Below are 9563 nucleotides of genomic sequence, written 5' to 3' on the forward strand. Positions count from 1 at the left end.
CTATTTAAGAGTTCTCACATGTTCTTGATCTGTAGGTTTATGTCTTTGATCAAATTTGGGAAAATTTTAGCCATTGTTTTATAAACATTTTTTTTTTTTTTGGCACTGCATCTTTTCTCATCTCCTGGGACTATCTTTAAGTTCTCTGATTATTTCCTCTGTCATCATCATTCTTCTATTGAGTCCATTCAGTGAATGTTTTATAATGAGAGAAATAGAAATATAATGTGAGCCACATGTGTAATTTTAAATTTTCTAGTAGCCATATTAAAAAATTTTAAAAGAAATAGATAAAATTAATTTAAATAACACATTTTATTTAAACTAATTTATCCAAAATATTCTTTCAACATGTAATCAATATTAAAGTTATTAGAGAGATCTTTTACATTCATTTTTTCATCTTATTTTTTGAAATCCAGTATATATCTTATACTTATAACACATGTCAATTTGGATACAAAACTTAAAGTACTTAGTATGTATTTAAATTTAATAAACTTTATGATTGAAAAAGTAGATTTACATGCCCAAGTTGTTCCAAACACACCTAAAACTTTTCCAATAACTGAACCAAGCAGAAGTTTTAAGTTAAAATTAAAGTTAATTTTAATTTTGAAATTTAGCTTTTCAGTCACATTGGTCACATTTCCAATTCTCAGTAGTTGCATATGGTTAGTGGCTAATGCATTGAATAGTGCAATTTTAGACAGAGACTTAATTTCTACCTGTTTGGAAGGGAGTTTGAAACTTCTATTGAAAGTAAGTGTTCTTTTCTTTATATGGTAAATCTTTACCAATAGAAGAATGTGATGAAATAATTATTTGAAATATTTTATTAGTTTTCCAGGGCTACCATAACAAAATACCACAGACTGTGTGGCTTAAACAACAGAATTTTATTTCCTCACAGTTCTGGAAGCTAGAAGTCCAAGATCAAAGTGTTAGCAGGTTTGGTTTCATTCTCAGGTCTCTCTCCTTGACTTAGAGATGGATAATTTCTCCCTTTGTCTTCACATGGTCTTTCCTCCATGTATGTCTGTGTCCTAATCTCTTCTTCTTATAAGGACACATACCATACTGGATATAACCCCAATAACCTTGTTTAATCTTAATTACCTCTTTAAAAACCTTATGTTAAATACAGTCATATTCTGAGGTACTAGGAGTTAGGACTTCAACATATGAATTTGATGGTGTTGGGGGGTTCTGGATGTTCTTTTTTCTCCAATTACCTCCATTTTAGCCATGAGATAAGATGTTGCCAATCCTTCAATGTATTAGTTGCCTTTGCTGTGTAACATATTATTCCAAAACTTAGTGACTTAAAAGAACAAGTATTTATTAGTTCATAGTTTCTGTGGGCCAATTTATTTGGGTAGGTCTGGCTCACAGTCTCTTGAGCTGTTGCAATCAAGATGTTAGCCAGGGCTGAAAAGGATTGAAGTATCTACTTTAAAGACGGCTCGCTCACATTGCTACTGGCAGGAGGCCTCGGTTCTTCACCACATGGGCTTCGTCATGGGCTGCTTGAAGGACCTCACAATATGGCAACTGGCTTGTCCCAGAGTGAATGATCCAATGAAGAATAAGCAGAAAGTTGTAATACCACTTTTAACCTACTCTCCCAAGTTGCACACTGTCACTTCCACTTCATTCTATCCATTAGGATCAAGTTACTAAGCCAAACTAACACACAAAGGCATAGGAATTTGGCTCTACCACTTGAAAGGAAGTGTGTCAATGAAATTGTGAATATATTTTAAAACTATCATACCTAGTGAAGAATTAGACGGTTAGGAAAGTTCAATGAATAGAGCACCACATTTTCAGCTTCTAAGTTCAAGAGTCATGGTCCAGGTCTTAGACTAGACAAGATCAGAAAAAGATGCAAGCCAATAGAACAGAACCAGCAGGCTATGGAGTCATGCAGACTAAAGGGCACACAAACAGACCCGTGTTCTTCTCTTTCGAAATGTTCTAAACTATTAGTGTGCCTTTATTTTTCCACTGCCATTTTAGAACATGTTCCCTAAAAATCCTGCTGGAGTTTCAGTTGGGATTGCTTTGAATTTATAGACTAATTTTGAGGATAATTGACATCTTTACAATGTTATGTTTTCTCATCCAGAAACATAAACATCTATTTACAGTCAATGAAAATTTTTTTCTGGAAAGTCTTGTGCATATTTTGTTAGGTTTAATTATAAATGTTTTATATTTATTTATCAATGTTGTCCACTTGATGTCAGTTCCCAAAAAATAATGTATTAAGATCTCCTTTCATGTTATGGATTTGCCTTTATTCCCTTGTAATTCTGTCAATTTTTAATTTATATTTATATATAACAGGATGTTAAAATTGGAATTATGATCAAAGAACTGTCAAAGATTTATAAATAGCAGAAGTAAAACCAATGAATCTTTGAAATAGTAATTAGTAAAAATTTATTGTGCATACACAAAAAAGGCAGTTTGCAAACTGGGAGCATTCAAACTAAGACATGGAAGGAGGCTCAGGAGTAAGTTGTTATAAAGTAATTTACATAGTGAGAAAGCAGTGACTGTTCTTCATCATAGTGATAAGTTATAATAACTAGAATTTTCTTAAATGATAGGGAATTGATCAGTGGTTACCTCATCTCAGCCTCCCAAATCAGTTCAAGTTTTGCTTGTAATTTTCATAGGTATAAGGAAGAAATGACCAAGGTCAAGTTAGTCTTGCAAAATAAGCTAAATTATCCTTTATTTATTATGACTAAATGGGGTTTGTGTGCTCAGGGAATTTTCAAGGCTGGTCTCCGTTTGTATTTAATTTTAACAACACCCAGATATTATAGATGAGAAATTTCAAAGCCAAGTCACCATGTGCAAATATTCAAAGAAAGTATTTAAAAACCTGTGCCATAACTTTTAAAATCCTCTCAGCTTAAGGACATAAAAAAGGAATCAGAGTATGGAGAGGGACATTACTCCATTTCGAAATAGGTTGATAAAGATATCTCTCTGGGAAGACCTAGCCCCTTGTTGCCAACGCCTACCCACCTCACCCTGAACCTGAGGAAGGGGCAGGAGGTGCTTCATCTCAATTTTCTTTAATTTAACAAATGCTACTTTCCTTGAAAACCCTAGCTTTCCAAAGCTCCTATCCAATCCTCTCTTCAAAGGGCTTTCTTTTAAATTGCCAAGTAACATATGCTGTAGACGTTACCAAACCACAGCTCAGCTCCCAAAGCCTCACTGTGGGATCAGGAATAGGGTGAAGGTACACAGTTCTGAGGTTATATGACTGTCTCTCTCATTCTGAGTCACAAATTACTCACCACTGCATCAAAACAGTGAAATGCATAGAGATATCAGGTTCTCCTTGTAAAAGCGTGATGGTGAAGATGCCGGAAAGTATGTCATTGATTTTAATTAGGTAAAAATAGGCTTCTGCTCAGATCATTAGAACACTAATTCACTGTGCTATACCAGGAAGGCTAGAAGTTGGACTGTTTATGATCTTATCCATGCTCAAATAACTCGTGGAGTGTTTGTCTTTCTCACCCCTTTGACAAACAAGGTCTCTCATGCAGGTAGATTTGGAATTCATGATGACTTAATCACCTGGGGAGGGTAGAAGGGCTACTACCTGCAATGAAACTTTGTGAGTAACAGAAGTTACTCACTGGGAGCTGAGGTTCCTTCCTTCTCTTAAACAATGTTTCCTCAGGGCTCCACCATCAGTCTGAGAAGCCTGGGTGGAGGGGGTTATGAATGTAGGAGGCAAAAGGTCCCCCCCCCCACATTTATTCTGGGAATCATTGGGTTACTCTAGAACCTGTAGCCAAAGTATCAAAACTAATGAAATTGATTCTTGTATTCATGAAGGTTCAGGATGTTCTCTTTCTCACTGGTTTTGAAAATTTTGACTATAATGTGCCTTGCTATAGTTTTCTCTATATTTTTTGTGTATTTGGGGTTCAGTAAGCTCCATGAATATGTGGGTTTATAGTTTTCATCAAATTTAGAACTCTTTTAATTATTATTTATTATTATTATTTACGCCTACAGCACCTGGCCTTCCTAGGTGGTCTCCCATCCAAGTACTAACCAGGCCCAACCCTGCTTAGCTTCCGAGATCAGACATCAGGCTTGTTCAGGATGGCATGGCCGTAGACCATGAACCATGGTTCCATTGGGGCACAAACCCAGGACCTTCTGTGTGTAAAGCAGACGTGCTAACCGCTACACTATGGAACTACGTCCAAATTTAGAATTCTTTCAGCCATTATTTCTTTGAATATTTTTTTCCTGTTTCACCCCCTCCCCATCCCCCCTCTTCTTGGGGACTCCAGTAATGTGTAGATATGTCATTTGAAGTTGTCCCAACTCACTGATGATTTGTTCATTTTTTAAAAAATTCTTTTTGTGTGTGTTTCAAATAGATAGCTTCTATTGTTGTTTTTAAATTCACTGTTTTTTTCTTCTGTAATGTTTAGTCTGCTGTTAATCCCATCCAGTATATTTTTCATCTCGTGCATTATAGCGTTAATTTCTAGAAGTTCAAATTAGATCTTTAAAAATAAAATCTTCCATGTCTCTACGTAACTTTGTGGACATATGGAATATAGCTATATAATATCTATTTTAATGTCCTCGTCTGTTAATCCTAACATCTGTGTCACTTCTGTGTCAGTTGGGATTAATTGGTTTCTTCTTATGATTGAATTTTCCTGCTTCTTTGCATGCCTTGTGATTTTTGATTAGAAGCCATACATTATGAATTTTATCTTGTTAGGTGCTGGATATTTTTGTATTCTCATTAATAACTCTTGAATTTTATTCTGGGATGCAGTTAAGTTACTTGAGAACAGTTTGAACCTCTTGGATCTTGTTTTTAAAGTTTGTTAAATGAGATCAGAGCAGTGCCCAGTGTAGGAATAATTTTTCTCCACTCTTGAGGCAAGACCCCTGCGAGCACTCTGCCCAATGCTTCATGAATAATAAGATTTGTAATCTGGCTGATGAAAACAAGCACTATTCTTGGACCTGTGAGAGCACCTTGGCACCTTTCTGGTGGTTCTTTCTCTGGCCTTGGTTAGTTTCCTCACATGCATGTGTGATCAGTACTCTAACTACTCAAGAGGCACCTTCTGTAGACCTGTGAAGTCCTCTCTCTGCAGCTCTCTCCTCTCCAATCCTCTGTCCTACAAACTCTGGCTGCCTTGGTCTTCCTAAACTCTTAGTTTTATCTCTTCAACTTAGGTAAACCATAATCATCATGGTTTGTAATTAATAAATGAATGCGATCATTTGATTAACATCTGGCCCTTACTTAACAACCAGTCTGTAAGCTCCTTGAGGTTAGGGATTTGGTCTGTTTTGCTCATTGTCATACCTCTAGTACCTTATACAGTATCTGGCTGACAGTGGGTCCTCAATAAATACTGTGAATAAAAGAATGAACATTAAACCCATTCATAACACTTGGAAATACTAAGTTCCCCAAGACTTTACAGGAATTAATATATGCTGTAGTCTGAATGTTTGTGTTCCTCCAAATTCATGTGTCGAAACCCTAATGCCAATGTGATGGTGTCAGGAAGCCGGCCTTTTTGGAGATGCATAAGTCATGGGGCAGAGCCCTCACAAAGGGGATTAGTGCCTTTATAAAAGAGACCCCAGAGAGATCTCTCACCCCTTCCACCATGTGAGGACACAGAGAGGAGGTGCTTTCTATGAACCTATGTCATCTTCGATAAGCTTTATTTGTTTCACCTTTCACATTTAACATATGGTTAATTTGGAATTGAACTTTGTATATAGTTTGAAATAGGTACAAATGTTCATTTATATCTATTTGAATATGCAATTAATCCAGCACCACTTATCGTAAGGACTATTCTTTTCCCACGATATTCCTGTGGATCCTTTGTCATAAATCCGATGACAATATATGCATGGCTCTCTTTTGAGACTCTTCTATTTCATTAGTATATTTTTCTATAGTTGTACCAATACCACACTGGCTTAATTATTTTAGCTTTGTAAAATGTCTTGATTTCTGTAAATTATTGAACTTCGCTTTTCTTTGCTGTTCTTGACACTTGCAATTCTATGCAAAATTTAGAATGTGTGTGTCAACAAAAAATAAGCCCACTGGTCAAGCTGGAACAATTAGAGCAACAAAATAAATAAAAGAGTATTAGATTATAATCTAAAGTATGAAATAATATACATGCATCCATATTGATATAAATAAATGATTGCATAAATAAATAGAAAGGCAAATAGACAAATCTTTGATGCAGAATTTCAGGTAAGTTATGTAAATGTTCCACTCACTAGGAAGTGAAACATAACTCTTCACTTCTGTGTGGACTGTATGTAGTGACTTCCTCCAAAGAGCACAGCTTGCAAAATGGGGAAAATTAGTGACTTCATAATGGAGAAAGTTGATGGTATATACCCTTGATACGATGTAATGAGAATGGCACTTTACCTCTTTGTGGTCTTTCTCCCCAAGGCCCATAACCTCACTCTAACCATGAAAAAACGTCAGAAAAAAATCCCAACTGAGGACATTCTACAAAATACCTGACAAGAACTCCTGAAAAATACCGAGGTAACCAAAGACAAGTAAAGTCTGAGAAATTGTCACAGTCAAGAAGAGCCTAAGGAGACATGATGACTAAATGTAATATGGTATCCTGAATGGAATCTTGATATTGGATAAAAACTAAGAAAATCTAAGTAAGCAAAGTATGGACTTTAGTTAATAACAAATTATTATTGGTTGATTAATTGTAACAAAGGAACCACATGAATGTAAGATGTTAATAATAGGGGAAACTGGATGTAGGGAACATTAAAACTCTCTGCACTACCTTTACAACTTTTCTGTAAATCAAAATCTCTGCTAAAATAAAAATTTTTTAAAGTAGAAATACAAAACAACAGAGCAGCACTTGACACGTATGTTTTCTGCTGTCGTGCAATAGGAAGTACATGACATCGGCTATGCTTTGTTCTTGCCAAACAGTTTTACCTGAAGATAATCATGAGTAAACTATCAAAGAAATCTAAAATATGGGACATTCTACCGAACAATTGTCCTGTACTTTTCAAACAATGAAAAACCGGGGGACTGTTCTAGGTATTAGAAGATGGGTGATATGTAGCAATCAATGGCAATACGTGAAACTTGACTGGATTCTGAATTGAAAGAAAAAAAACAGCTGTGAAAGACTTTGGGGGGGCTCGTTAGAGAACATTGAATCTGAAATCCTTTGTTGATCCTTGCAACTTGAAGCGTGGTCAGCAGACCAGCAGCAGCAGCATCATTATCTGGGGACTTCTTAGAAATGTAGAACTTGGCTCCCATCCCAGACCTGCTGAATCAGAGTCTGCATTTTGACAAGATCCCCAGGTGCTCGCATGCACAGTAAAGGTCTATAAGCACTGTTTTTGATGATATTAGAGAATTATTGTTAAATATCTCAAGTGTGAAACCAATACTACAGATGTGTCAAATGCTTTAATTCTTAGAAGTTGCATGTTGAAGTAGAGGCCATAGGTGCCTGCAACTTACATTCAAATAGTTCAGAAAATATGAGTGTATGAAATGAAAAAAATATGGCAGGATGTTAACGATTGGTAAATTGAGCGGAGCCATGTACAAATGTTTATTGTAGATTCAAATTTTTACAACTTCAAATGTAGAATATTTTTAATGGGGTTGCCTTGAATTAAAAAATTTATTTAGTAAAAATTGCCATTGTGATAATATCAAATTTTCTCATCTATGAACCTGGTACATCCCTCTACACATTCAAGTTTTCCTCTCTGTCCTTCAGCAACATTGAACAATTTTCTTCATATAGATTTTATATGTTTCTTTTTGATTTACACTTATTCCTAGGTGTGTTAGGGTTTTATGGTGGCAATTGTGAATGGATTCTTCTCAGGTATTTTTCACTGGCTGTTGCCAGTATATAAGAAGCTCTTTATTTTAGAATGTTTATTTTGTAATTTGTTACTATGTTAGTCTTATTTCTCTAATAATTTTGGGGGCCATTTTCTTGAATTTATTAGGAAGATGATGATAACATCTGAAAATAATGAAAAGTTTGTCTCTTCTTTTTTAATATTTTTAGAGTTTTTTTTAAACTTGACCTGTTAAATTGGTTTCCTGCACGATATTAAATAGGAGTAATAGCAAATATCATTGTCTTCTTCCTGACTTTAATGCAATGGCCATTAGTGTGTCACTGTTAATTCAATGTTGCTTTTGGTTTCTCCTATATTCTTTTTTATTGTAATACACTTACAGCTTTTATTTAATTAGAAATGCCTGTTAAATTATATTAAGTCCCTTTTTGGCATCTTCGGAAATTATTTCATTGTTTTTTCTCTTGTAATTTATCAATATAATCAATTTCTTTATAGTAAACTGTATTTTCATTTCAGAAATAAAACTCTTTGACCATATGTATTATTCTTTTAACATACTGTTGAATCTACTCTAACACTTTATTTTTCCTATCTATATTCACAAGTAAAATTGGTCTATGATATTCTTTTCATTTGCTTTCTTTGTCAGGTTTTTGTATTAAAGTCAATATGAATCATGATATTCCCACTGTGGCCTATTCACAATGTCAATAGACATTGGTGAATTGAATTGAATCTAGCTGCTGTGGTGTTTCACTCAGTTCCCCATTCATCACTTGTCTACAGAATCCAAGAACACAGATCATTACTATTCCTTTGCCCCTGGGTAAAAAAAGCCAGAAGAAACACCATCGGATTATGGGTATCAGCTTAAGACCATAGGCTTTAACATATTCTTGGTAGAAATAGCTGCTTTTGAAAATCAACTTAGTGATATTTCCTTGCTAAAAATAAAGACAAATTGAATATAAACTCTCCCAGTTCAATGGATAAAAGACTGTTACACAAGCAAAACTTTAATGAAAGGCAGAAAAATTTAGTGCATGGGTAAGAAAGATTATGACCATTCAAATTATCTCTCAGAACATTCAATACAAGGTCACGAAATACAAGTGATATTTTGACTGTCTTGTTCAGTTTTTATAGCAAGTGCCTCCCACCAGAGAAGCCCTCAGTAAATTTTTTGAAAAAATGAAAGAGAAAGGATTGTCCTTTTGGTCTGTCCGCTCCCACACAGGTATCCCAAGTGTCCACAGCCACACCACAGTGCACTGGGCAACTCCGTGGTCCCAACTGATGGGCTGAGCTTAGAGTACGGTGCCAAATCGACCTTTTTCCCATCACTGCACAAATGTCTGTGCCTCCACGGAAGACTATGCTGGTGAGAAGGGGCACCTAGGCTGTCTCTTCTAACCAGGGCAGGCCAGCACCACTGCCATGCCTTGTTCTGGAGTGGCTGCCAATTCAGGGGTGTCGAGAAGGCTGATTGAAGCTGAAAAGCAGGAACCAGTGAGAACACACCAGGGGGCAGGCATTGTGGTATGTACCAGCAGCTATTTTCCTAAGTGAAACCTACAACTTAGGAACTTAAATCTGTGAATATAAATTATGGTGTTTAGCAGGAA

At 35.6% G+C, this 9563-nt stretch overlaps 1 pseudogene; it reads right to left on the reverse strand.

Moving 5' to 3' along the window:
- Positions 1 to 4047: 4047 nt before the first annotated feature.
- On the reverse strand, positions 4048 to 4163 carry LOC112481193 (annotated as a pseudogene).
- Between the last annotated feature and the right edge of the window lie 5400 nt (positions 4164 to 9563).

The sequence above is a fragment of the Pteropus alecto genome, unplaced genomic scaffold, assembly GCF_000325575.1.
Source record: "Pteropus alecto unplaced genomic scaffold, ASM32557v1 scaffold335, whole genome shotgun sequence".
NCBI lineage: Eukaryota > Metazoa > Chordata > Mammalia > Chiroptera > Pteropodidae > Pteropus > Pteropus alecto.